At 36.7% G+C, this 25,479-nt stretch overlaps 1 protein-coding gene and 1 long non-coding RNA gene across 2 annotated transcripts in view; one reads left to right on the top strand and one right to left on the bottom strand.

Moving 5' to 3' along the window:
- Positions 1-25,479, top strand: part of Mmp16 (matrix metallopeptidase 16) — a 252,643-nt gene that overhangs the window by 186,639 nt on the left and 40,525 nt on the right. The window lies entirely within an intron of this gene.
- Positions 9,930-25,479, bottom strand: part of LOC121827152 (uncharacterized) — an 88,012-nt gene continuing 72,462 nt past the window's right edge. Inside the window, exon 5 of the long non-coding RNA XR_013048981.1 lies at positions 9,930-10,316. This is a non-coding gene — a long non-coding RNA (uncharacterized LOC121827152). The remainder of the gene's footprint in view (positions 10,317-25,479) is intronic.

Below are 25,479 nucleotides of genomic sequence, written 5' to 3'. Positions count from 1 at the left end.
TATTATCTAAAAATATAATTTGAAATTAACCCTGCTGCATTCTTTCTTTCTTATTTCTGTCTATCTAAACAGACTGGTATTCTCAGAAGAGCATGATAGCTACATCTCTAGCAATCAAATCAACTTCACCTGCTTCTCTGTCCTGCATACTGTACCATGCAGAGGGTGAACTGGACTAAGTAACAAAGTCCTGTGGATACTGGTTCAAAAATCAGGACTATAAGAAAAGCTCATATATCAGACTCTATAATGCAAGGCAATAATAACTACTTTTGTTCTTCCCTAATTTAGTATTTTACATTAGAATCCTTATCAAAACTACTTAAGGAAACACTTTCTAATATAAATTTGAAATGTCTTAGATATAACATCATGTGAAAGACATTATATTCTTAATAACACCTTTCTTAATACTGTACACGTTTACAGCTTCCATATTTCTTGTTCTGCACATGATAAGCATTCATGCTTAAGATGGTTTGGTAAACACCAATAATGTATAAATACAAACTAGCTTCCCCTTCTGTGCACAGATCATATAACTAACTGAATAAAAAAATGAACATGAATGTAAATACCATTAAGACAAACACAGCATTTATAATATTGATATTAAGAGACAGTACTCTGGTTTAATACAAATAGAAGTTTTAGCATTTTGAATTAATTTTAAGAGCAGAATTTTCTAAAATTGGTAAATAAATAGGTAACAGACAGTTCCTTCCATCAAAAAGATTGAGCATGATATTATCTAATACACAGTGCCTAGTACTATAATTCAGATGTGAACAACTTGAGATTTAGGTAGAAGACACAATGGGAGGTTGCCTACTCTTAGTCAATGCTGTTACAGTCTGGGTAATCAATGTGTGCCAAGTTGAACACTAGGCACAACAACAATTGGATAGCATTTTTTGTTTTACTAGAAAATGGAATTTCAGAAAACTTAAGTCATTTATTCTCTTTCAATAACTCTAAAGAGCGGTTGAACTAGGTCTATTTGATTTCAGCCCATTGTGCTTCTAACTCAACTTTTTAACTCTGTTATCTGGAAAATCAGAAAATGTTCCAAAACTAAGTTTAACTGAATTTTGTGACGTTATAAATGTTGAAGGAATATTTTTTGTGATCCCTGTCTGTGTTGTTCTAGGTGCTGACAAATTAACAGTATATAATTGAGGTTAGACCCTTATTTCTTAGAGCTTGCATTCAAGTTTTCAAGGTGAACAGTAGAGTGAGAGAGTGTTATGTTTTGCATGTTTAATGTACTCTACGTGCTCTTGTGTTTGAATGTGTTACCAGGTGATGATATTGCTTTGGGAGGTCATGGAAACCTTAGGACTGTGGTCTAGCTCGCCAAATGTGAACAGGAGTGAACCTGGAAGGTGGTGTTCACTTCTGGTTCCAACCATTAATTTCTTCTTCGGCAATCACAAGGTGAATGAGCCTCCATCTCCTCCTGTGAAACCCCCACCTCCGTGGAGAGAGTGACAGTGGCATTTCATTTCACCATGATGGATTGCATTTCCTGAAGCCACAAGCCAAAATAAGCCTTCCTACTTTGAGTTGTCTCTGTCAGTGTCTACCATAGTGACAAGAAAAGTAAATAATAGAGAGGACTGCATATGTAGGCTCCATGAATGAATGTTGTGGGTACACATGGAAGTCAAAATCTACTGTGTGAACGACAGCTGGTCTGCTAATTGCTCCCTATATGCTATACCTATCTAACCCAGATGACCTTCATTTTTATATCCATGTCAATTCCCTATACCTATCCTTCCTGCTTGATAGTCTCTGCCAGTCTGTGTTTTAAACTCCTGTCTCTGTAAACACACTTTCTCATATTTTACCCTGTTGATTAGCCTGTCAAATATATTTAGGAATTTTTTGTTTGATACTCTTAACTTATGTAGTGTGATTTTTTTACTTTTCTTTATTAAAAACTCTATACAAATTAGAGACTTTTTATCCATTAATCTTTCCCATCTCCACCCAACTCTCCCTTAGTTTCATTGCCTAGTGATTTATCCTGGGAAGCCCCAGGTTCTTGAACCATGTGAACCCAATGTCTTTGCAGGAAACTCAGATCCTGACTGCCTGTTTTCACAAAAATTGTTCTAATTGTTTTGTATAACCTGTTTTGTGCATGTATATGACACATTGGTTTGTTGTCTATGATAATTTGTCCTTGTTGCATACTTTTAAGTAGCTGATAGACTCACTAAGATCCACAGTTAGTTCATGCCCCAATGCTTACCACTAACCACCAGGAAACTCAGTGTAGCAACTTCTTCAAGCCAAAGATAATATATCCCATAAGTATGAAAAGCAATGAAATAATAAATGTTTTATGCTTGTTCTTTTTTTTTTTTGAAAAACCCATTAAATTTATTTGGTTTGTTTGTTTATTACTGGGATTTCAAGTGCCATGATATGTGCATGGAAGTCAGAATACAACTTGAGGTAAACTTCAGAATTGTTTCATCACGTGGGTCCCAGGATCACACTCGGGTTTTCTGGCTTACTTCCAAATGAGTGTTCCTGCTGTCCTATTCTTTATGTTTTTTGGAAAGATTTTAATGAGCATTAATATACTTAAATTCTATATGTATGTTTTTAACCAAAAAATTGAAAATCTAGTTTTATATGTAAGGTAATAACTTAAGTTACATTTGTTTCCTTGTTGGAAAGAGTTCTTGCTTTACAATAGGAGTTTCAGCATAGTTCCTTTTGTTTGCTAGGTTTCTCTCACAGAATTCAATATCATCTTCTCATTTACAATGAGTTATACTGGAACCATGTTTCAACTGGGTGGTGGTGGTAATGTTGAGCCCAGATCGTGACCCCCAGAGAGACCACCAAAGACGAGCATGCCGGAATGCAAAAGCAAGGTTCAATTCTGGATATTCAAAAGCAATACAAGCCTAGGCAGGGACTTCGTCCAATACATCCAACGCAGTGGAGGCTGGAGGAAGCGCCCACCTGTCTGCAAGCTCAGTTTTTAAAGGGAAAAGTCACAAGGTTACATCATTATTGGTGCTAGTACAGGTACAATTCTGATTGGCTCACTTCTAGGGACTTCTAGAAACTACTTCTAAGGGAGTGGTTGCCCGCCACCATTTCTCATTGGCTGCCCTCAGGTGGGGGCATTTCTGTGGTCAGTTACCCTGGAAACCAGGGAGAGGACATTCCATAGTCTGGCAGGCATTACCTCATGACTATCTTGTGACTCTACTTTTACACTTCCTGGTTTCTGGAATCTGAACTGACTGGTTTCAGTAACTAATGGCCTATTCCTAAAAGGAGAAATCTTGGGCCTTAGTTTTTGGGTGAAAGCATTTTGGTCTTATTTCTAAGATGGCTCATTTTGGTCTCACAGTGGTGTGTGTGTGTGTGTGTGTGTGTGTGTGTGTGTGTGTGTGTGTGTGTGTGTGTGTGTTCCATATTATATGTGTGTATGTGCATGCACACGTGTTCTATATTAATGCTTGTATCAGAAAGCTAGCTCCCTGCAGCTTTATAATCATTGGGAACTGTAAAGTCACCTAAGGCAAGCATTGAGGATCAGAGAAAAATACCAAGGAACTCGAAAAAATAACAATACCATAAGAAGCATTGTCATTCCCTAGGACTGTTTGCTGAAGATATCAGGTGTCACAACTGAGGTGACAATAATGGGACCTAATTGTTCAGTGAACATAGCATATGCCTTTGGTCTTTAACAGAAAAATATTGAATGATTGGTCTTTATTTTAGTGTGAATTAAATTGTGTTTGAAAGAATGAAACTGTAGCTGTAGTGTTTGAAGCTAGAAAATGGAAGAAAGTCATATCATTAATGTAAAAAGATTTGGCTTTCTCAACTGATTAGTTCTCTGTATCAAGCCCAGCAAGCAAGGGCCAGTACTAGCCTGAAGAGGCCAGGGCAAGAAGGAACTGCTGTCAGTGCAGAGTAAGCTCCAGGTTCTAGATTAGGAACCATTTCATAATGTATAGTGCAGCAAGCCACAATAATATATTATAAGAGATTCAGCTGTGTATAATAAGCCATACCTTGACTGACCAAAGTGTCCTTCAAGACGAAGCCATTTATCAAGGAATATTTGGTGTTATTTAACTTATTAATATATAACAGCTCTCTTCTGCTATGGAATTCTTGTATGCTCATATACTAGGCCATATTGGCAGACACCTAAGCTTCTCAGCTCTACTGCTGATCCACTAGTAGCTAGCACTCCTGCAGGGCCTAGGAGACAGGTGGGTGGCTGTAGATAGATAGCTTTGTTTCTTGTGTAAATGAAGCTCAGACCATGCCTTTCCTTCAGGCCTAGTAGAACTGCAGAGCTATTGTCTCCGGACAGTAGGGCTTTTTGCATAAGCAAGTGCAGTAAGGACTGGAACTGAATTCCAGAGGCAGGCAGAGCCACGTGGCCAGAGAGAAGAGAACAAGGAGAATTTCTGTAGATAGTAGACAGAGCTGCCATGGCCAGGGAGAGGAGAAATCAGAGTTTCTCAGAGCCCGGGTAAGGAGCAAGGAAGCAAAGATGGAAGACGAAGGAACAGAGGACAAAGATGAGGTCAGAAGCAAAGGAGTTCATGAACAGAGAGGAGCTGAATGTAAGGACAGAGCTGAAGTTGTATAGATAGAATTTTGTCTTAGAGAAATGAAGTAATGGATGAAAGAGTATGGAGTATATAGATTCTTTTCCTTCAAATAACCCCACACCAGATAGCATCTTCCCCAGGACTCTGGGAGGAATCTTCTCAGGGCAGGCCCCTAGAAAATCCTGTTAGTACAGGACAACAAACCAAAGGAGATATTGTTGAGGGTCCATTTAAAAAATAATTTTCTTCAAGTTTGATAGTTTCATCCATATATATAATGAAATATCATAATATCCACTCCCCATTATGGCTTCCAACACCTCACCCTACAGCTTCATATCTTCTTTTTTAATAACTTTGTCCATAGCTCACCAATAAGGGGTGGGGCTTGGGGAATCCCTGCCCTGTTCATGCTGGACTTTCCTGCGGGCTTGATCTTATATGGACAATCATAGCTGCTCTGAGGTTCTAAGTGCACTAGCCACACCATATCCATACAAGCCTTTCTCAGAAGCATTCCTCCCCCTCTTCTGACTCTTGAATTCCAAATTTTCTGCCCAGTTTTGTTTGTATTTAATACATCAGAATCTTTATTTTCTCATGAATGGCAATCTTTATTGATATTGATATGTGACCATACTTAATTATACTGAGGAATTCCAAATAAATACAAAGTAGAGTCCAATTTCATTCAAGAAAAAAAAATTTTTTTGTTTTATTTGATCATTTTCCTACAAGTGAACAACTTCTTACTGAAAAGAAAAGAAGATGGGAGAGGACATATTTAAACAAGATATAGAAATGTAAGAATTCAGCCTCAAATATATTTTCATAATATTTTATAATAATGTGTTTTAATCCCTCAGTATTTGACAATGAAACTCTGACTGCCTCAATCTAAAAATATTTAATCTTCTTTCCTTGTATGATTTTATCATCTTATCTCAATACAAGACACCGTCACATCTCACCTTAAATATAATATTCTCTAAATGAAGCTCCTGCTTTTCCTCCTTGCCCCACTTTGCCCCTCCCACCTGGACTGTCTGTTGCCAATACAGTGTGTGAAGTGTTATTTTAAGACTATGGATCTCATCACTGGGCTGTTTCAGCAGAAGCCCTTTATCCCTGGTTCAGAACAAAATCCAAGACTTTTTCTCTTCCATTGAGGCTTTAGACCAGTCTTCTCCTTCCCCTGGGATTGGTCTCCTCCCTCTCTCTGACTTTGCTCTTTCATCCCCTCAAGCCAAGGAACTTTTTTTCTATCCTGTAATTCCTCTAGTTTGCCAGGTATTCTTGGGATTGCACGTTTTTGTCCAATAGGAATTAACCACTTGTGGATCTCTGCTCCCCTGTGTTCAGCAGCTGAAGGCAGTGCTCATTCTTAATTCCCATTCTGAATGGTGCTACCTAGATATACATGTGCTTGAGCATGGGCACAGCATGTGAAGAATCTCGGACAATCCTGTTCATCTTATACTATAGAATTTCAAATCCTGAAATGATGAGATGGATTGGTTTCTTACACTCTCAAAAAAAAAAGAAAAGAAAGAAAAGAAAAATCTCTGCTGTCGTCTTGTTGTTAGACTTCTTTCCATTCCCTAAGAGAGGGTCCTTATTTGTACTGAGATAGGATGATCCTCCAATCCTTAGACATTAGATGATAAAGGGTTAAATCCCACTTTCTATCAGCTCCAGACAAGGATTTTGAGTAACTTAGCCACTACTGGATTGCACATTGATAGAATATAGTAGGCAATAAATACTTGTTAAATACTTCAGAACTTACTCTCCCAATCTACTACAGAAAAGAAATTCCATCAAAAGTCTGGGGTAAGGAAAGGAAATGCTAGCTATTGAGAAATAAGACAGAAACAGCATAGTTAACTATACAGTTGGTTCAGTAGCTCAAATTTGAATTGTATTTGAAATGGTGTTTATTTTAACAATGAAATAGGAATCTGTCTAATATTCTTGATCAAGGCCATCCTAATTTTTGCATCATTCAAATTTTACTATATGTACAGCCAAATCAAGCACCAAAATTACTGCTTGTGGATGTATGTATGTGGGTATGTACACAGTAGTGGCTGTTCTATGTTATCTCTCTCTCTCTCTCTCTCTCTCTCTCTCTCTCTCTCTCTCTCTCTCTGTGTGTGTGTGTGTGTGTGTGTGTGTGTGTGTGTGTGTGTGTGTGTGTGTGTGTGTGTATGTGTGTGTGTGTGTGTGTGTGCTTGGACTTGTTACTGTGGGTACATATACATGTCTATACCTGTGAAAGCCAGAGCTCAATGCCAAGTATATTCTTTCTTGCTTTCCACCTTATATTCTGAGGATAGCCTGTCACTGAACCCAGACACCATCAGTTTCGCCCAGTGAGCAAGCCAGTGTGCTCCAGGGATGTTTTGTCTTTACTCCACAACACTGGGATGGTAGACACCTGGTATGGCACCAAGCTGTTTGCTTGGATGCTGGAGATCTGAACTTACATCCCCAGATTTGTGAATCAAGAACCTAACAATGGAACCATTTTTCCAGACTCTTAAATTATCTTTATCTTTGTAATGTAACATGTACTCCTACGTAGAAGATGGTTGTAATCTTTATGGTATAGAGGAAAGGAGGTATACATTTTTTTACTTTTATTCTTACTGTCCTACTCAGTAAGTAGTTAAGCCCCATTTGTTGGGCAGAGAATCTAAAAAGGGTTCTTCAAAACATCTAAAATTATGCCCAGCAGTGCTGTAGCACAGGGCACTCTTAGATTCTGTTTAGTCAAATATTAATTTGGTACTGCCAGAGTATCACCTAGTAATGGGTGTATTAAAATCATGTCTAGGCTCACATACAACTAAACTCATGATGATCTAAGCAGGAAATTAATTAAAATTTCATTCTGGTACAAAATCATAGTGTTCCAAGTATCTTAGGCAAACCTTTGAGGAAACATCTAGAATTGAGTGGATGCTGCACTTTTATATCAACATCAACTGGTTTTCAAGACTGTTGTATTCATTCTTGGTTTATGATTTCCTGTTGTAATGGTTTATTATTTCTGGTCTTCCATATATATACTGTTGCTGGAGGGCTTCTCTCCAGGTTCCCCAAGCCCCGCAGTCCCACAATCCACTTATAAAATAATCACTCAGACGCTTATATCACTTATAAACTGTATGGCCGTGGCAGGCTTCTTGTTAACTGTTCTTTTATCTTAAATTAACCCATTTCTATTAATCTATACCTTGCCACGTGGCTGGTGGCTTACCAGAGTCTTCACATGCTGCTTCTCCTGGCGGTGGCTGCAGTGTCTCTCCTCTCAGCCTTCCGCTTCCCAGAATTCTCCTCTCTCCTTGTCCCACCTACTTCCTGCCTGGCCACCTACTTCCTGCCTGGTCACTGGCCATCAGTGTTTTATTTATATAGAATGATATCCACAGCACTTCCCCTTTTCTTCTTTTTTTAAAAAGTAAGGTTTTAACTTTAACATGGTAAAATTACATATAACAAAACAATTACCGAGCAAGAATTATAGTTACAATATTAAAGAAGATGTCCTATCTATCTTATATTTGTGAGTTTAAGGTTTTATATCTAACTTATCTTTTATCATGAGGAAATTACAACTATCTAGTTTTCAACCACATCAAAGACCTGAGAAGGAACATAATGGTACCTGAGAAATGGTAGATGGATGCAAGCAACTTTCGGGAATCTTGCAAAAGTAGACCAAGACAGCTGGCAGCCTGGACAGTCACCTAATGTTTCTTAGCATTGTTGGTGCACTCAAATTGGCTACAGGCCTAGAGTATCTGACAGACCATTTTCAGAAGCAGGAATTCTGAAAGACCATCTTACCCTGTCTTGGCAGAGTACAGTGGTCGCTTTCCTTGTGCCCCGGCTAGCTCAGTCGGTAGAGCATGAGACTCTTAATCTCAGGGTCGTGGGTTCGAGCCCCAAGTTGGGCGCCAGATATTGGAGAAATTATTTTGGCCACTCCACGTAGTTAAAAGGATATTTATTTAATGGCATAACTCACAAATTAAGTAATGGGTAGGTCACAGGGTCTGGGGAAGGTGTAACGCAGTCCAGCGGTGTTCTCCGGAGCTCTGCACAGTCAATCTGCACTGGTCAGTGTCCGGGCACCGAGAGAGCGCCCAGAGAGAGCGCTGACCCATCCAGCTCTCAGGTCCCCCGGCGCCTCCCCTCGCCCCGCCTCGTAGGCGTGACAGTTGCCAGAGTCTCAATGGGGGTTGGAACTTCCAGAACCAAACTGGAATGGCTACCCACTACAATATACATTTCTCTGAAGAAATGTGTTTGTACCACCTGACATCCCAAACTCTTTCTAAGTCAAAGGTTTTATTGAGTGTAAGAATGCTAAGCTTATATTTGGATACTAGCCATAAAGAGACCAAAACTGCATAATTGTATAATATATAATTTAATATATGACTATGGTATATATTTTGAATATTAAGTTGTTTTTTCAAGTACATTTTATTTTGGTAGAAATAGAAATTGCTAAAATCCTTTTCATTGGGAGATAAGCAATGTCTTCTCCTAAGGTCTCAGTGACGAGCTGAAACATAATTTCACCAAAGTTCATTTTGGCAGAGGTAAAAGAATTATGTATAGGGGTGTGGGCACCCCTTTCCAACTGGCCATACTTGGTAAGCTTTACCTAGTAGCAGGGATGACAGCTTCACTATAACCACATAAATGGAGTCTCGACTCTAAACCACACACACACACACACACACACACACACACACACACACACAGGAACCCACCCACACAAATGCACATGTAAACACACTTACACACAGGCCCATTCACACGTACACACACATTTGTTCTGGTCTCTACGCCAGGTCATGTATGTACAAACTTGTCAGTTGGTAGGAGCCGTTGTATACTCAAGAAGAGGTGGCGTACACTGTCAGCAAGTCCAGCTGGAAAGTCCCTCTGCAGGGACCACAGCCTAAGACCACAAAATGGCAAGTGCTTGGTTCAGAGGACAGTCACTCATGACAATATGTAAGGGAAGAACCATTCTGTCTATAGTGATGTTAACTTCCTGGCTGTATTTAATTCATGTAAATTCAGTGTCAAATATAACTTTTTTCTGATTCATGTGTTATATATTTTATAATCTGTCTGTTTATATTGAAAAATTTCACAAGATATGCTCATTTCCCCAATTCATGGTTCAGAACACTTATATTCATTCATTTAATATAAATAATCAGCTTAGTTTTGAGTTTTTTACTAAACATGTAAAATACAATTTTTATTGAAGAATTCTTCAAAATCATTCCTCCTAAATGTTAATCATTTTTATTTGATATTTCTACATGTTTCAGTCTTGATCCCTTAACAGTCTGATCATGAAATCCCTCTGCAGGCATGTGGCTTAGTGTCTGCTGACAGGCTTTTTGGAGATGAAAGCAGATGAAGGAAATGAAGCTCATTCACTGTGGCAACCATAAATTGATAGGCTCCTTTGGAGGGAATGGGCACAGTTGGTAGGTGGGAAGGGTGTGTCTTGTCCCATACACCCTCTCTCTTTCCTGATCGCCAACCTTTGCTCCCTCGAATGTTCCCCATGCTGCTCTTCTCAAGCTCATGACCAAGTCACAGTGGGCATGCCCAGGAGACCATGACCTCAGATTAAGCTTTCTTCATTTTTCATTGTCAGGTAATCTGTCCCTGTGGATTAAAAAAAAAATATGCTGGACAAAATTGCTTATATTCTGTAAAGCAGGAGTTAAATTTTACTGCTTTTATGCCCACTTTAAGTATAAGTTAGCTCTATTGTGATCATCATTGCAACCTTCAGTTATTTAAAATCATTTGTAAAAAAATCACCAGGTCTTTCAAAAACTTTTAGAGCATTTATTTATCTTCACAAGATGGCCATATGTGTGTGTACATATATATTATAAATATATTATAAAAAGCTATAATCATCACCAAATTATGCAGCTTCCTAAAAATTTCCTTGAAAATCAATGGAAAAAATAAACATTTACATCACAAACCTCTAGAAAGACAGCTAGAAGCATAGTGGTTTTACAAGAACACCCCAGGAATCAGTTAGACTGAATAAATAGGAAACATTTCTTGGCATAATTAAACCAGTCATAAAATTTAGCTTACATGGAAATAATGTGGTATAACTGTGGCATTCAATAAATATTTATTTACTGAATGGTATTTTTGCTTATAACTCTCTATTCCCTGAATTTGAATTCCATGAGGAGAGTTTTCAACATTCTTATTCAATATTCTATTCCCAATACTTAGAATAGTTTTTGCAATTAGCACATCATATTTTTTTCTTTAAAAGAGATTATTATTTGAGATATAAAAAACTTTAATTATGTAAATTAAAATGAATTAAATAAGGGGAAGATTACAATGTACTGGCATGGAAAGACAATATTGGAAAATAATTATGCTCCCACATTATCCTACAAGTAATAATTGTAATTCTAATGGGATAGGAGAAGGGGAGTCCTTACTTTTCAAATTTTTAATTGATATGTAGACAAGGTAATTTTAATAGTGCAAGTCTTCTGGCAGACTTTCATTCCAAGCTCTATCCATCATCAACCCCCTACATACCATGATTGATGGGGTTTTTTTTAGTTCTCAGTGTATCAGAATGAGTGCTTTGCCCACTGATATTTCATGTTTTATACAGTATAAGAAAATGTCAAATGAATATGTAGCAATCACATCAGGGGAAACACAAATGCTTAGCTTTCTTTCCATGGCTACAGCTGTTCTGTTGCTACTTATATAGAGATGCCTGATAAGCAAGATTTGAAAATTCTGCAAATTGTTCTCTCAAATAAGATCCCGACTTCAGCAGCAGGAAAGAGAAGGACTAGATACAGAGTGGGTAACCAAGAGTTTCTGCAGCTCTTTCTAAAAGTTAATGATTTCATGAAGTTCCTGAATTGTAGGTATTATGATCAGATAATTTATAGAATTCATAATGAATAAAAGAAAGTAGTATTTTTAGCCCAAATGATTCTTACAGATTTTTCCTCAGGTCCTTAATATCATAAACCCAATAATGAAATAATAATATATGTAATACTCATTTAGTACCCATGAGCCACTAGACACCTTCAGTGTTTTAAATATGTTGTCATACATAAACTACATGTTATATAACAACAAAAGGCCTCAGAAGGTTAACTGTTTCCACTGCATACTCTAGAGAGCTTACCACTGAAGATCCTATTTTCATTCATACTTTTGTTTTGTACTCAAATAATATAATTACATATTATTGAATTCATTGTGTGATGTGTATGTGGGTGTGGATGTTGTCCATGTATGTGTATGTACAGTCATCAGTAGGACATGATGTGTGTGTAGAGGCCAGATAATAACTTGTGGACTCAGTTCATCCTTTCACTGACTGCATGGGTCCAGAAGATCTAGCTCAGGTCATGAGATTTGATGGCAAGCACCCTTACAAGGGCATCATCTTGCCAGTCCTGGGTTTATTTCATTTTTTGTATGGTTTGAGTCCAACTATGTTTAAGAAATGGAATTTTTTTAGTGGTAGTAAAACATGAAATGTCTAGAAATAAATGTATTGTAAAAGGTGCAAACCTTTCAAAGAATTCAAGTGAAAGTTTATTTTATAAAAATAACCCCAAATAAATTTTTAACAAATTAAAAGATCCATCCAAGTTTTTTGTTCTGTATTTCTCTCATGAGCACTTAATGGCTAAACCCATATGTTTTGTTCCTGCATTGACTAAAGTGACAACATCCTGAACACCATCCAAGTGCTCATCAATGAGAATTTGTATTAGACAGTTGAATGCAGTGTAACTTTTAAATACTGAGGTTATTCTAATATATATATATGTATATATATATATACATATATATATATATATATATTAACTCTGTTGCTTCAGAACAAAGAGATACACAACAGTTACTCAGGCATGTATGAATGCAATCAGTGGAATGGATACAGGATGGACTAAGCAGAATATTTAGGGAGGAAAAGTATACCAGGAATATGAAAGTTCAGATCTCAGCTTAGGTGTTTAGAAATCTGTGTTGTAAATATACATATGATATTAATGATAGATGTGTTTATATTTGTATATATGTACATTTATATAGGCAAGACCATACCATAAGCAAAAGAAATAAGGTTCAATGACATCATGTTACAACCGAATGAGAACAGTTATATCTCTTGATTACAAAATTGAAGTTATTGAGGCTCAGAACATGCTTAATGGTATCATGCTCACCTAGAACATGAAAGTGCCTGTGCTCAATCCCTAAATATGCCAAAAACAGTAGTGATCATTTCTAGGATTCTATTACCTTTGTTGTGTGTGTGGTTTTTTTTTTTTTATGGGTTTTATTGCTCTCTGTCCTAAGGGGGGGAAATGTAGAATCTTATCCTTTTTTCTAAACAGAATAGTTTTAAGGATTACTCTGTGGTTTTCTGTGTCTCAGGACTAATAACAATTATTGGAGTTAACTACACATTGTTGCAGAATTTGAGAAGTAGATACTGCAACTAAAAGTAAATTAAGGTGTCTTAAATAAGGCACCTTAATTCTCCACTAAGAATGAACAATAGCATGCAGGTGGTACAGCATATAATATGCATTACCACGGACAGAAGAATTTGTATATTTTCCAAGTTAATAACCAACTATGTAGTAATTCACCTGGAAAATAATAAAAGTAGATATATTTCATTCTATTTTAGATAATAGTACTCATTGATGCTTTCTTGGTAGAATAAACTTTGCAAGGAAACCCAAATTGTCTAGTAGCACAGTAACAGCATAGGAAATTATAGTGCATCAGCAGGTGGGAATATATGTGAGGCTGAGCAGGAAGGGTAATTGTAAAAATAAAAGTATCAGTTAATGAGAATGGTGAATATAATATGGTAAAACAGCAAAACAGAAACTGTTACACATCTCATTATTGAAATGCACGCTTTTATAAGGCACTTGAAAGACTAGAGGAAAATAAAGGCAAATCTTATGAAAGGATTTTATATGTAAACTATTTCAGAATGTTAGGTTTATATAATGTCCCAACATTTAGTGGCATAAAACAGCTTAATAACTATGAAAGTTGTAATAGATTAAGAGCATGATAGAGTTTTTTAAAAACAATGCAATGGCTATGAACAATTAAATTCAAAGTTTGACTGCTGATGTGTAGCATGAATCTTAAAAGTTCTTATTAATAAAATCAAATCTGAGCCAAGTATTGGGGTGAACACTGGAAGATCAGAGAGACAGAACAAGCCACAGCTATCTCACCTTGCCAGTTCCTCAGCTGGTCCTGTTTCCTCAGACTGGAAGCTTCTGTGTCCTCATCCCAATGGCTCTCAGCTGAACTGCTGCTTCAAGCCTGAATGCTTAACCAGCCAAATGCTTAACCAGCCAAATGCTTCTAGTTTGTGGTCCTCACGCCTTATATACCTTTCTGCTTTCTACCATCACTCCCTAGGATTAAAGGCTTGCTTCCTGGGATTAAAGGCGTGAGTCACCATGCCTGGCTGTTTCCAATGTGGCCTTGAACTCAGAGATCCCAGATGGATTTCTGCCTCTGGAATGCTAGGATTAAAGGCGTGTGCTATCACTGCCTAACTAGTGGCTTTTCTGTTCTCTGACCCCAGATAAGTTTATTAAGGTACACAATATTTTGGGGAACACAATACCACCACACTGATGTACTAGTGTTTATAATACAATACACCCAAGAAAAATTTTGTAGTAATTTTTAGAAAATTATTTTTACAGATTTTTATCACAGATCCATATATGTATTATCAAAACTTAAAGCTCTTGAGAGTAGCCAGCTTATTTTAAAATTCAGTTTTTTTGTTTTTGTTTCTAATTTCAGCATGGCAATTCAGTTCATTGAAAGTTTTTTCTACAATAACATCCTAGGATCCAGAGAAACAGCCTTCAGTCAAGCACATTAATAGCTCTTTATAAAACCTCATAAATATTTGTAGTATAATAAGGTTGTAGTATATGATGTGCATTATATAAATACAGGTAAATAAATACCACATAAATATATATTTGTAGTATATAAGTATAATATATATGCTGTATCTGGTATGTAGTAAGATATTAAAGGGCACAATATATTTAAAGTAAATAAAAATACACAATATATACCACAACCATAAAATTCCTTGTATAAATTCAAATGAAGTTGTCTGTCAAAGAAGTTTGCACCAAACTCAAGAAACAGCTTTCCTTCTTCAAACTGACTCAATTTAATAATTGTAGATAGTGTGTTATTGGCCTATAAATGAGGATTGAACATCCAGGTAAACAAACACTTTTATTTAAAGGTGTAAACAGTAAAGCACTGTTGTATACTTAAAGCTTAAGCCCATTCTGCTTGGCTTTGTCATGCTGGTGGCTTACAGTCCACCCAAGTCCCTATTGCTTTCACGCAACGTAGATTTCAGCGGTGGAAAAGAGTTTATTATTTAATTACATCATTCTCTATAACCACTGGTTTGGAAGTCTTTTGTGTACTCAGCTAGGAACCTGATGATGAGGGTATTCAGGAAGACACTCTCAGGAACACCTTTTCTTGGTCATAATGTCATTAGATAATCAGGCATAGATTCAAGTTTCAGAGAGATACTTGAATTTGAAGAAAGCTGTTTATGAGAATAGAAAGTCACCTTAGAAAATATAAGTCATTAATTAGTCAAGAGAGATTTTCTGTTCTTATACATGATTCAGATTGTTAAATTCGATAGCTACTTGTGGATTTTCTGGACATTTTAGCAGTTTGGAAAAATTGTAGCTATTCTCACCTTGGCTTGTGTTTGATAGCATTAAAGAATGCCTGAAATCGCAATTTCTAAATAAAATAGGTTTATTTGATGCAGTCTAATCCAGTGAAATTCAAGGTAGGGTGGCATACTCTGATAAAGTATCACTGGGTAAGCAGGCTTGCTTCAGAGAAATGAGTGAACCTGCTCTTGTAAGGAATCAGCTCTGCCCCGCCCCCTTGACATATATTCATCCCAGTTAAAGTCTCCATCCAGACATGGCTTTCTCAACAAGTTTTACTGGGGACTACAGGAGCAAGCAACAGCCTAACTGTGTGTAACATGCCTGTGTTCACTATAATTGTATGCATATAATGAAAGAAGCATGCAAATCCCTTCTCTCCCTGACAGGTGCTATTGGGGCCTGAGAGGTGAAGAACTTCACCTCACCACACAAGCCCAAAGTCAGAGCCCAGAATCAAAACTGAGAATTCAGGGCTCCAAGAGACCCTGCCTTGTCTCTGATATATATTGTTAGTGGGGACCAGAAATTTTAAGAAATTTATTTGTATGTTTCAGATTATCTGTGGCCATAATAGCAATAAACTTGAAATTTTTTCATTATGTTTTCAAAACGAAATTAATAGAGCTTTAAAAATAACTTAGCAAATTGCAGCCTTTTTCTTCACACCACTGAGATCAGCAGTGGCAAAGCATTAATGCATTTTGAAACCTTTCATTTTGATACCTAATCAACTTTGTCTGTAACTTCCTAACTGCACAGCCCACCCTGAATTAGGGTTACAAGCTGTAGGCATCTATAATATGGGAATTACCAGGAAGAAAAAGTAAACCTTTATAAGTGGTTAGCAAAGCCATAGGAAGAAAACTGAAATCCTTTGACAAGCAGGTTCTGTAGGGACTGACATTCCCTTAAAGGCATTTTTTCATCTTGGCACCCCGAGAGGCTTAGCATAGCAAACCAGTAAAACCGATTAATGGCCATTGCAGTTCAAGGGATGATAATGGACTTTCAAGAGACTGAGAAACACAGTGAACACACTTCCCTACTGCTGACCAGTCAGTTTGAAATCACGTTTGTAAAGTGTTTGCTGGAGGAAAGAAAGCCATGGTGCTTCTAAGATGTGCTGATCATCAATATCTTCCTCTCATTTCTCTGGAAGCTGCGGATGACAGGACCAGAAATACTATGTAGGCTATTTTATGAACTCCCAAAATGAGACCTGCTTAAGCCCATTCCATAGAAACTAAAGAGTGACTAGAACTTAGCAAGAGGAGGAAATATAGTATTTTTTCCTTTCCTCAAATTTTGTAATTCTAGTCCATAAATGCATTTGAAAACAAAGCTGTAAGTTGTCTTGACTCTAAAAAGAATGGGGAAGAGTTAACAGAAGCCTTAGTTGCTGGCTTTCATTCTTCTAATTCATTTCAGTAAGTTTGAGTGATTATAGTTAGCTACTTTATGAATTCGTGTACAAGTTAACAACATAAAAATACTTTCACTCAATTTCTTCAGTAGCAATATTTGTCAGTGGAGCTGTCATAATCTAGCATTTATTTGCTGTTTTCAAGGATTCTGTTGGAATATGTAGAAAATGCTACTAGAATGCAGTTATTTCAGGGCTCACACATGTTGGGGGAAGCAGAAATGAATGTGAGTGTCACACATGAAATTATACCATGGTGCTTCCCCCAAGACCCCACGATATGTGGTTATATTACATGTGGAATAATGAGTCCTTTCTGTTATTGCCAGTAATATGCTCTGCTTTCATCTCAGACCAAGACAGGCCCGCTTATATTAAATATGTGTCCTAGCACCTCATGTTAATGTGAGTCACTTGGTGAAAAGTCTGCAATGACCTGTAAAGATTGTTTTCTTAAAAGTCTTTACACATTTCAAACAGGAAACATTTGTAGCCTTGTTGAAATTTCTAATGTATACATACATAAAAGGAAAAAGTGAAAGTGCATTTAAGTTTGTATTTCATGTACAACTTTAACCCGGTCACTCCTTAACAAAGCTTGCCCCCACAGCATGTGTACATTTCCTGTCTATGTAAGGGTTCAGTTGATCTTCTCTGCCTTAAAATGTGTAGTTAGGCTGTTAAAACAAAAACAATAACAGTTACATGCCCTTTAAAATTTAATTGCTTTTAAAATATTTGCATTAAATTTAATTTATAAACATGGAAAAATAACAAAATATAGATACCAGAGAATATTAACCTTCTGTAAGTCAGAATTGCACTGTATTTTTAGACATTAGGTCAGACAGGGCTAATGATATGGGTCATTGGCAGAGTGCATGCTTGGCATCTGCAACACCTATATTCAATCCACAGAAGCAAATAAATAAAATAAAGCAACAAGAAGATAAACATGAGTATGGAGGACTTCAGTGTTGCACAGCTGGGCATATCTTTCCTGGCAGGTAGGTTTTATGCTTCATAGGATTCACAGCTGGACAAGACAAATGATGCCTTTTCACCCTCTGCTGCCCACTCAGTACCATGCAGTGGTTTCAGTGCTAGCTAGCAGGGAAGGGATGTTCAGCTCGGTTACAGTTTTCTTTCTCTATAACTTACAACCGAAGAGTGTGATGTCTTCCTTAATATAGTCTTATCCTCTAGTTCTGGTGAGCAACCAAGAGGATGGACAAGAGCTTGTTTTTATTGGGTGTGTGTGGGTGCTTCTGTAGCCTCTCTGACACACTCATAAGAAGGTATCTCATACATGGGGCTGGGAGTTTTGTTCAGTAATCCACTGCATCTAGAAGCAGCACTATCCAACCATTCAAGACAACGCTACCAATCTCCCTTTTGTATTTTTATATGCTTATATCCATAAATAAAACTACTCCCAGCCTTAAAGAAGTCTCTCCTTTCAATGGAGAGTGGTAAATGCAGAGACTCACAACTGCCCAGGTTGCAGATAGTAAAAAATGGATAGCAGTTCCTACCCAACCAAGACCTTTGTACCACCCCCTCTTTGGCTCACAGAATATTCTGGGAGAATGGATGAGAAATATAAAATGAGGGGCTTTGATGTCATTCTCTGGACTTAATAAAAAACATTACAGTCATTAACTCACTATAACTAGTTTCCTGCACTGGTACTACACAAGAAAGGCCATCAGCAATAGTAATGGAAGAGGGAGAGGCCCAATAGGCCTTATTGTTTACCTCTGAACTTTTGGCCATTGATAGGTTCTTGAAAAGGGTAAATCACTTTCATTTTTTATTCATTTAACTTACCAGCGACAGAGTCCCCTCTCATTCCTAGGAAGAAGGTAAATCATTTTCTTTAGTTTACCCAGCAAGCTCCAGTAAATCCCACCCCCCAACTCATGGACTCTTATACATGCCATCTATATAACAAAACAGAAGAATAAGACATGAACACTGGAGAGAGATTGGTGGGGGGGAAGGGGGTAGAGGGATGAGGTGAGAATGGTCAGTGTGCATACATACATGCGCACAATTGCCTAAGAACAAAAAATAATGAAAATAAATGGCTATTTAAAATAATGAATATTGTTTTTGAGATAATTTGAGCAAACTAAAAATCAATGCTTTTATAGAAAAAATAAATTACATATAGTGCAAATCTCCACTTTGTATCATTCACTTTTAGTATGCACTAAAAACGTGAAATTGGTTTAATGTTGTTTAATGGTCTACATGCTTGTCAAAGCTGGAAAATATAAACAATGAACAGGAGTGCAATAAAACATAGGAAAATGGCCGGGCGGTGGTAGTGCACGCCTTTAATCCCAGCACTCGGGAGGCAGAGCTAGGTGGATCTCTGTGAGTTCAAGGCCAGCCTGGTCTACAATGTAAGTTCCAGGAAAGGCGCAAAACTACACAGAGAAACGCTGTCTTGAAAAACCAAAAAAAAAAAAAAAAAATCTCTAGGAAAAAAAAATAGGAAAATGATTTTTTTCTTTCCATTTTAATGCTAGTAATGGTATATATGGTTGTCAATGTAATAATTAAATGAATTTTTAGTAAGTTTCACAAGCACCCAGAGATAATTGTGATGAGTATGATGGTTATCATTCTAACTATCTACAATGATTTTTTAAAATAATGGTTAAATTATGATTTGTTTTATTTAGTTGTAGCATATTGCACACCATGAACACCTTACACTTGAAATGCTTCTTATAGAACAATTATTTAGTGTCTTACTATCACAGTGCGAACGCATTTCTTATTTCTTTTAAATTTACTCCTTCTTACTCTCGCATATAATCTTTTGTATATTGGATATTGCTTTAAAGCAATTATATGTGTTTTTGGTTGAATTAAAAACTAAAGAAAAATAAACAAAAGAAGAGATTAGGGCAGAGGAGGGGATGTCAGAAGAGAGGGTAGAATGCAAGGATGTCAGGGGCAGAGGAGTTCAAAAGAGCCTCTCTTCTCCTGCAGTGAAAGGCAGAACATGCCAATATCTGATTCCTGAGTTTATAGACTACATTGTAGGAATTGATGCAGCCTTAAAAACAATCAGTCAACAATCCAAACTTACAAAAGAATGTGGGGTATAGCTAAATCTGTAATGTCAGTTCACAGGAACTCCAATTATGTCAAAAATATGAATATGTGTGCTCAAGAAAAATCTGTGTTATATAAGGTAAAATTTAATCAGAATGATGCTTCTGAATTGGCAATGCTATTGATATCCTGAAGACCATTAGCTTTCTCATAACCCTATACAACTGCCACAGTTAGCATAGAGTCAAATATAAAACATGCTAGGTTATGCAAAGGTTTTAATGCATGCACCCCCTTATTTATTAAAGAACTCCTCTGCCCAAAAGCTACATTTTAACTGTTTTTTTCTGGATAATGTGCAATCTAAATTGACTATTTTCAAAATTTCCATTCACACTGAAGATACCAACACTTACTCTTCAGTAGATCGAAGTGAATCCCCAGTCTCACCAACAAATGCCTCCCATCACTTGCATGAGTTATCACTGCAGATGGCCAATCTCCTCTGGCACAGACTAGCCTTTCACTTAGCATTCATCAAAGAAAACTTGTTTTGTACCATGTAACTTTGTACTCATTTCAGTACTCATTTCATTTCAGACTTTAAGTTAGGTGAATATAAATGGCAAAAATCAAATTCAGAAACTGAAGAAAGTGTGGTTTTAACTTAAAATGGATTTTTATTTCAAAAAGGCATATTTCTGCTGTGAATAGCTTTAATTTCCATTTCTTATCCACTGCATTTATTGATTTATTTCTACAATAAATATTTATAAGGTGCTTGCCTTTGCATGGTAGCCTTTTAGAATATGATGATATTGTGGTGAGCTCTTCTAAATTACCTTTAATCAGGGAAAGGAGTCAGTCAGATATTAAATAAATATTGCTAAGTAAGATCTTAATAAATGCAATGGTGGTGATAATACAGGGTGATCTGTTAAAAAGGAAAGGAAAGGTAGATATGCATGAAACAGGATCTTATAGCAGTCAGCTTTCTATTACTGTAACAATATTACCTACAAGCAACAATCAGCTTATGAAGGGAAAAGATGTATTTGACTCAGCATTTAGTAGATGCCCCTACATGACTGATTGGTCTTGTGCAATCATTAAGAGCCATGTTGGAGAGTGTGAAATAGAAAGAGAAGCATAGGGTCCCAACACTTTCTTCTAAGGCATATCAATAATGATGAAAGATTTTACACTGATTCTCATCTTTAAAAGATTTCAAATAAAAGCAATATCTAGGGCCCAAATCTTTAACCTTGGGGAACATTTATCCAAATAAAAACTAATCAAATTTTAGTGGTTCAGAGAGATCATGGTGGAAGAAGTGAAATTTTAAAAACTACATATTGGGAGTGGTGTTTCAGAATTGCTGTGGAAGGACATTCCAGGCAGACCTTCAGCTTAAATGGCCTGGAAGATTTAGCTCCCAACCCTTATGAGAAAAAAAAAACAACTCTGGAAATTGAAAGTGTTGTCTATGCCTGTAAGAGATATTATTACCATCATACTTTTTTAGGCTGACTACAGAGGCAGAATTTTGTAACAACAACAAAAATTCCCATTCACTCATGTCCTGCTAAAGATTCTACAAAAAAACAGTAGAAAAATTTGTCTCAGTCAATGTTTTCCTATAGATTTTTTTTTTAACCACGGTTCTATTCATGAATTATTGTAGTTTAGTAATGTTGGAACTCAAATAAAAGGGTAGCATAATCTACCCTAACTAATAACAGAATATAATTTTCTTGAGCAACATTGTTTAATGGAACTTGCTGCAATGGTAGAAGCAGCCCCTGGTGTTCTTTCACTAGACTCCTTTGTGTGTTGAGCATTTGTGGTGTGCCTAGCAGATGTGAGGGATGGTATTCCCACTGTATGAAGTTTGCTTAAATGTAGCAGCCACCTGTGGCTGGTGGCTATTGTCTAAACAGTACAGAAATTAGAGACTGGGTGGTGAGTAATGTATCAATGTCTTGAAACATTATTTTTTAAAAAGTCTGAAAATATACTTTAAAGAGAGTTTTTAAATAATGAAAGAAAACAACTATAACAATAATGTTCACTTTGTGCTGTGGATAACACTCTATATAAATAAAACACTGATGGCCAGTGACCAGGCAGGAAGTATAGGCAGGACAAAGAGAGAGGAGAATTGGGGAAACAGGAAAAAGGGGGGAGAGACACTGCAGCCACCGCCAGGACAAGCAACATGTAAAGACGCCGGTAAGCCACCAGTCATGTGGCAAGGTATAGATTTATAGAAATGGGTTAATTTAAGATATAAGAACAGTTAGCAAGAAGCCTGCCACGGCCATACAGTTTGTAAGTAATATAAGCGTCTGAGTGATTATTTTATACTTGGGTTGTGGGACTACGGGCCTTGGTGGAACATGGAGAGAAGCCCTCCAGCAACAACTTTGTCCCTTATGAAGATACTAGAATAAAGAATGCACTCAGCAAAGGAAAGAGGGGGAAGAGCTTCTACTTGTGACATTTTTCCGCACACTACTGTGCTTCCATAGTCTAGTCTGACAGATTGAATTCAGACATACATTCATATATTAACGAGAAAGATATTTAGTAACAAAGATTGAATCATGTAATATATGTTTAGCTCATATAGCTATTTCAATATTACCTTGGACCTTTTTTACATTCATTCACTCATTTGTCCTTTTCAGCTTTTTAAACAGTATAATTCACAATGTGAAAGCTCTACAAAACTATGAGAACACATTTTTCATTGTAAGCAGTTCTATGAAAGTCATTTTTAATTGCCAAATAATGGATTTTTTGAGGTGATTGATTAGTGCTTAAAGTGCTTGCTATTCTTGTATGAGATTGTTAGTTTTGATTTTCTGATCCCATGTAAAAGCCAAACACAGTAGTGTATCTGTAATCCCAGTGCCTCGTCTTACAGATAAGTAAAGGCAGGAGAATATCTAAAGCTTCATAGGTCAACTAGCCTGGTGTACACAGAAAAGTCATAAATAAATAAATATGTGAATAAATAAATAGGTAAATAAATAAATGAATACATACATACATACATAGAAAAAATAAGAGAGGCCCTATCTCAAACAAAGTAAGAATCAGCAACCAATGTTAGACCAGAAACCTTCTCACTGTGGAATACAAACACACACACACACACACACACACACACACACACACACACACGAGGAGAGAGAAAGAGAGAGAGAGAGAGAGAGAGAGAGAGAGAAATATGGAGAGAGAGACAGAGACACGGAGAGACAGAGAATAATAATAAGCTTGAACACATGTAACAAGGCTGATAAGCAAGACCATGAATCATTAATCCACTCATGTTATGCATCAGTAACCTCATTGATTCAGTTCTCTTCCAAACGTAATGTTATAATTGTATCTTGAAGCTAAAGAAACTTGAGCCATAGATATTGAATGGGAAAAGCCATTGTCTGAATACAAAATGGTTTTTGCATTGATTTATTTAATTTTGCATGGAAGGAACACTCACAAAATTAAAGGAAAGTAATTATTTTCATGACTAAAAAGATGGTTCAGCATTGAAGAGTACTGGCTATTCTTACAGAGAACCTGGATTTGGTTCCCATCTCTCCATATGTAAGCAGAAACAGAAAGAAAAACTTTACTATACTTACATTTCTATGTAAATTTGAATTCTTACAAAAAATACAGACAAGTTTTATATTCACAATTAGACCCAAACTTCCAACCATAACCCCAAACATGAAAGTTTTAAATGAGCATAGTTAGGTATTTAAATTATGTACATGATTAAGCAAAGAGAAATTTTCCCACCTATATAAATGTGTTACATGAACACATTTCCTTTCTAGCAACTGGAGAATAATTTGACTTATTCTTTATTATCTGCAATATTTTGATAACTTAGCATCCATTCTAGAGCATGAATGTCTTTCATTATTGACCATTTACAACGTAACCTAACTCAAGTGTTTTTCTTTTTCAGGACTTACTGTAGACTCCTTCCCTCCCAAATCTAGAGTTTTCTATTTCTAAGTTAGATTGAGGCACCTCACTGTGCAGTCTCCTGGATCCTTCTTATCCTACAAGTATCAAGTATCGTTACTGTGCACATTGCTCTTCCTCCTTTCCTCCTTGTTTCAATACTTGTTTAATTAGCTAGTCTGTTGTATTGATCATGTCACTGACCCATGCCCCATCAAGCTACCTGCTTTCTCTTCTACTTCCCATTTATGTGCCATTGCTTCTACAGTTGTCCTGGCTTCTCCTCTCTTACTTGCACTGCTCTAGGACACACTACTCTACTGTATCTACTTGATTTCCATCTAGCCTCCACATTATATGCTCACTATCATCTTGACAGAATTTGGGTGTTGTTGCTGTTGTTACTCATTTCTATCTGTGTGATGTATAATGTATGCCAACTTTATTTTCTCTAATACCCTTAGAAGAATAAAACCAATAGAGTGACACAATGCTAATGTGGAAAGGACAAAGCTCAGGAGGCCTTGACCTTAGACTAAGAACTACAGGCAACTAAGGAATGCTGTAGGTGGGAGAAAGAGTTCCTCAGGGAAGGGCATGCCAGTTGGTTATCCAAAGCCAAATTGTCAGCCCTAAAGACATATTCATATAAGAAACATTATACAAACTGAGCTGGTTGTATTTGTGTGTTTACAAGTACATAGATAGGTAGGTAGGTAGGTAGATAGATAGATAGATAGATAGATAGATAGATAGATAGATAGATAGATAGATAGATAGATAGATAGAGACAGAGATATGTGGGGCACATACACATATATACATATGTAACAACATATATACATATGTAACAACAATTAGAAAAAGAGAGACCATGAATTTGAAAGAGATCAAGGGGGTGGGAGATTCATGGATGTTTTTGGAGGAGGGAAAGGGAATGGAAAAATAATATAATTATATTGTAATCTCAAAAATTGAAAGATATATTTATTTTAAATTACCTATGGAAGTTAAACTAGTATTATCCTTCCTCATCATCACTGGCTGCTGAAGTTTCTCTTAATCTATAAATATTCTACCTCAGTATCTGTTTTATGTACAAATCATTCTTGTTGGTATATTCAGCTTCTCTGACATTACTTCATTCATTTTTCAGTCTTTAGATTACTAGTTTCTCAGAATAATTTTCAAAAACTGCCAAGTACGGAGGTGTACTTTCAAGGCTGAAATAAGACGATGGCAGGAGTGTGTGGCAGCGCAGGCCACAGCTGTACTGCTACATAGTGAGTTCCCATAATCACCCCGCAATCACCCAAGGCTCCATTGCTGAGTGGAATGATTAGGAAGTGTAGTTTCTTATTTTAATGCTGCAGAAGGTTTACCACATTCCCCTACAGCAGGAACAAATAGTGGTTCTAACACATTTTCGTTTTTGAAGCAGTATCACAGGACTTTCCATTTTCTAACACTGAGGTCAACTAATTTCCCACAGGCATCTTGGTAGAAACAGTTTTACCATCAAGCTGTTTGTTGAGGACTCACTTAGAGTGTA

The sequence above is a fragment of the Peromyscus maniculatus genome, chromosome 2, assembly GCF_049852395.1.
Source record: "Peromyscus maniculatus bairdii isolate BWxNUB_F1_BW_parent chromosome 2, HU_Pman_BW_mat_3.1, whole genome shotgun sequence".
NCBI classification, from domain to species: Eukaryota; Metazoa; Chordata; class Mammalia; order Rodentia; family Cricetidae; genus Peromyscus; species Peromyscus maniculatus.
The sequence above is the reverse complement of the archived record's forward strand: the minus strand, read 5'-3'. Positions and strand labels throughout refer to the sequence as shown.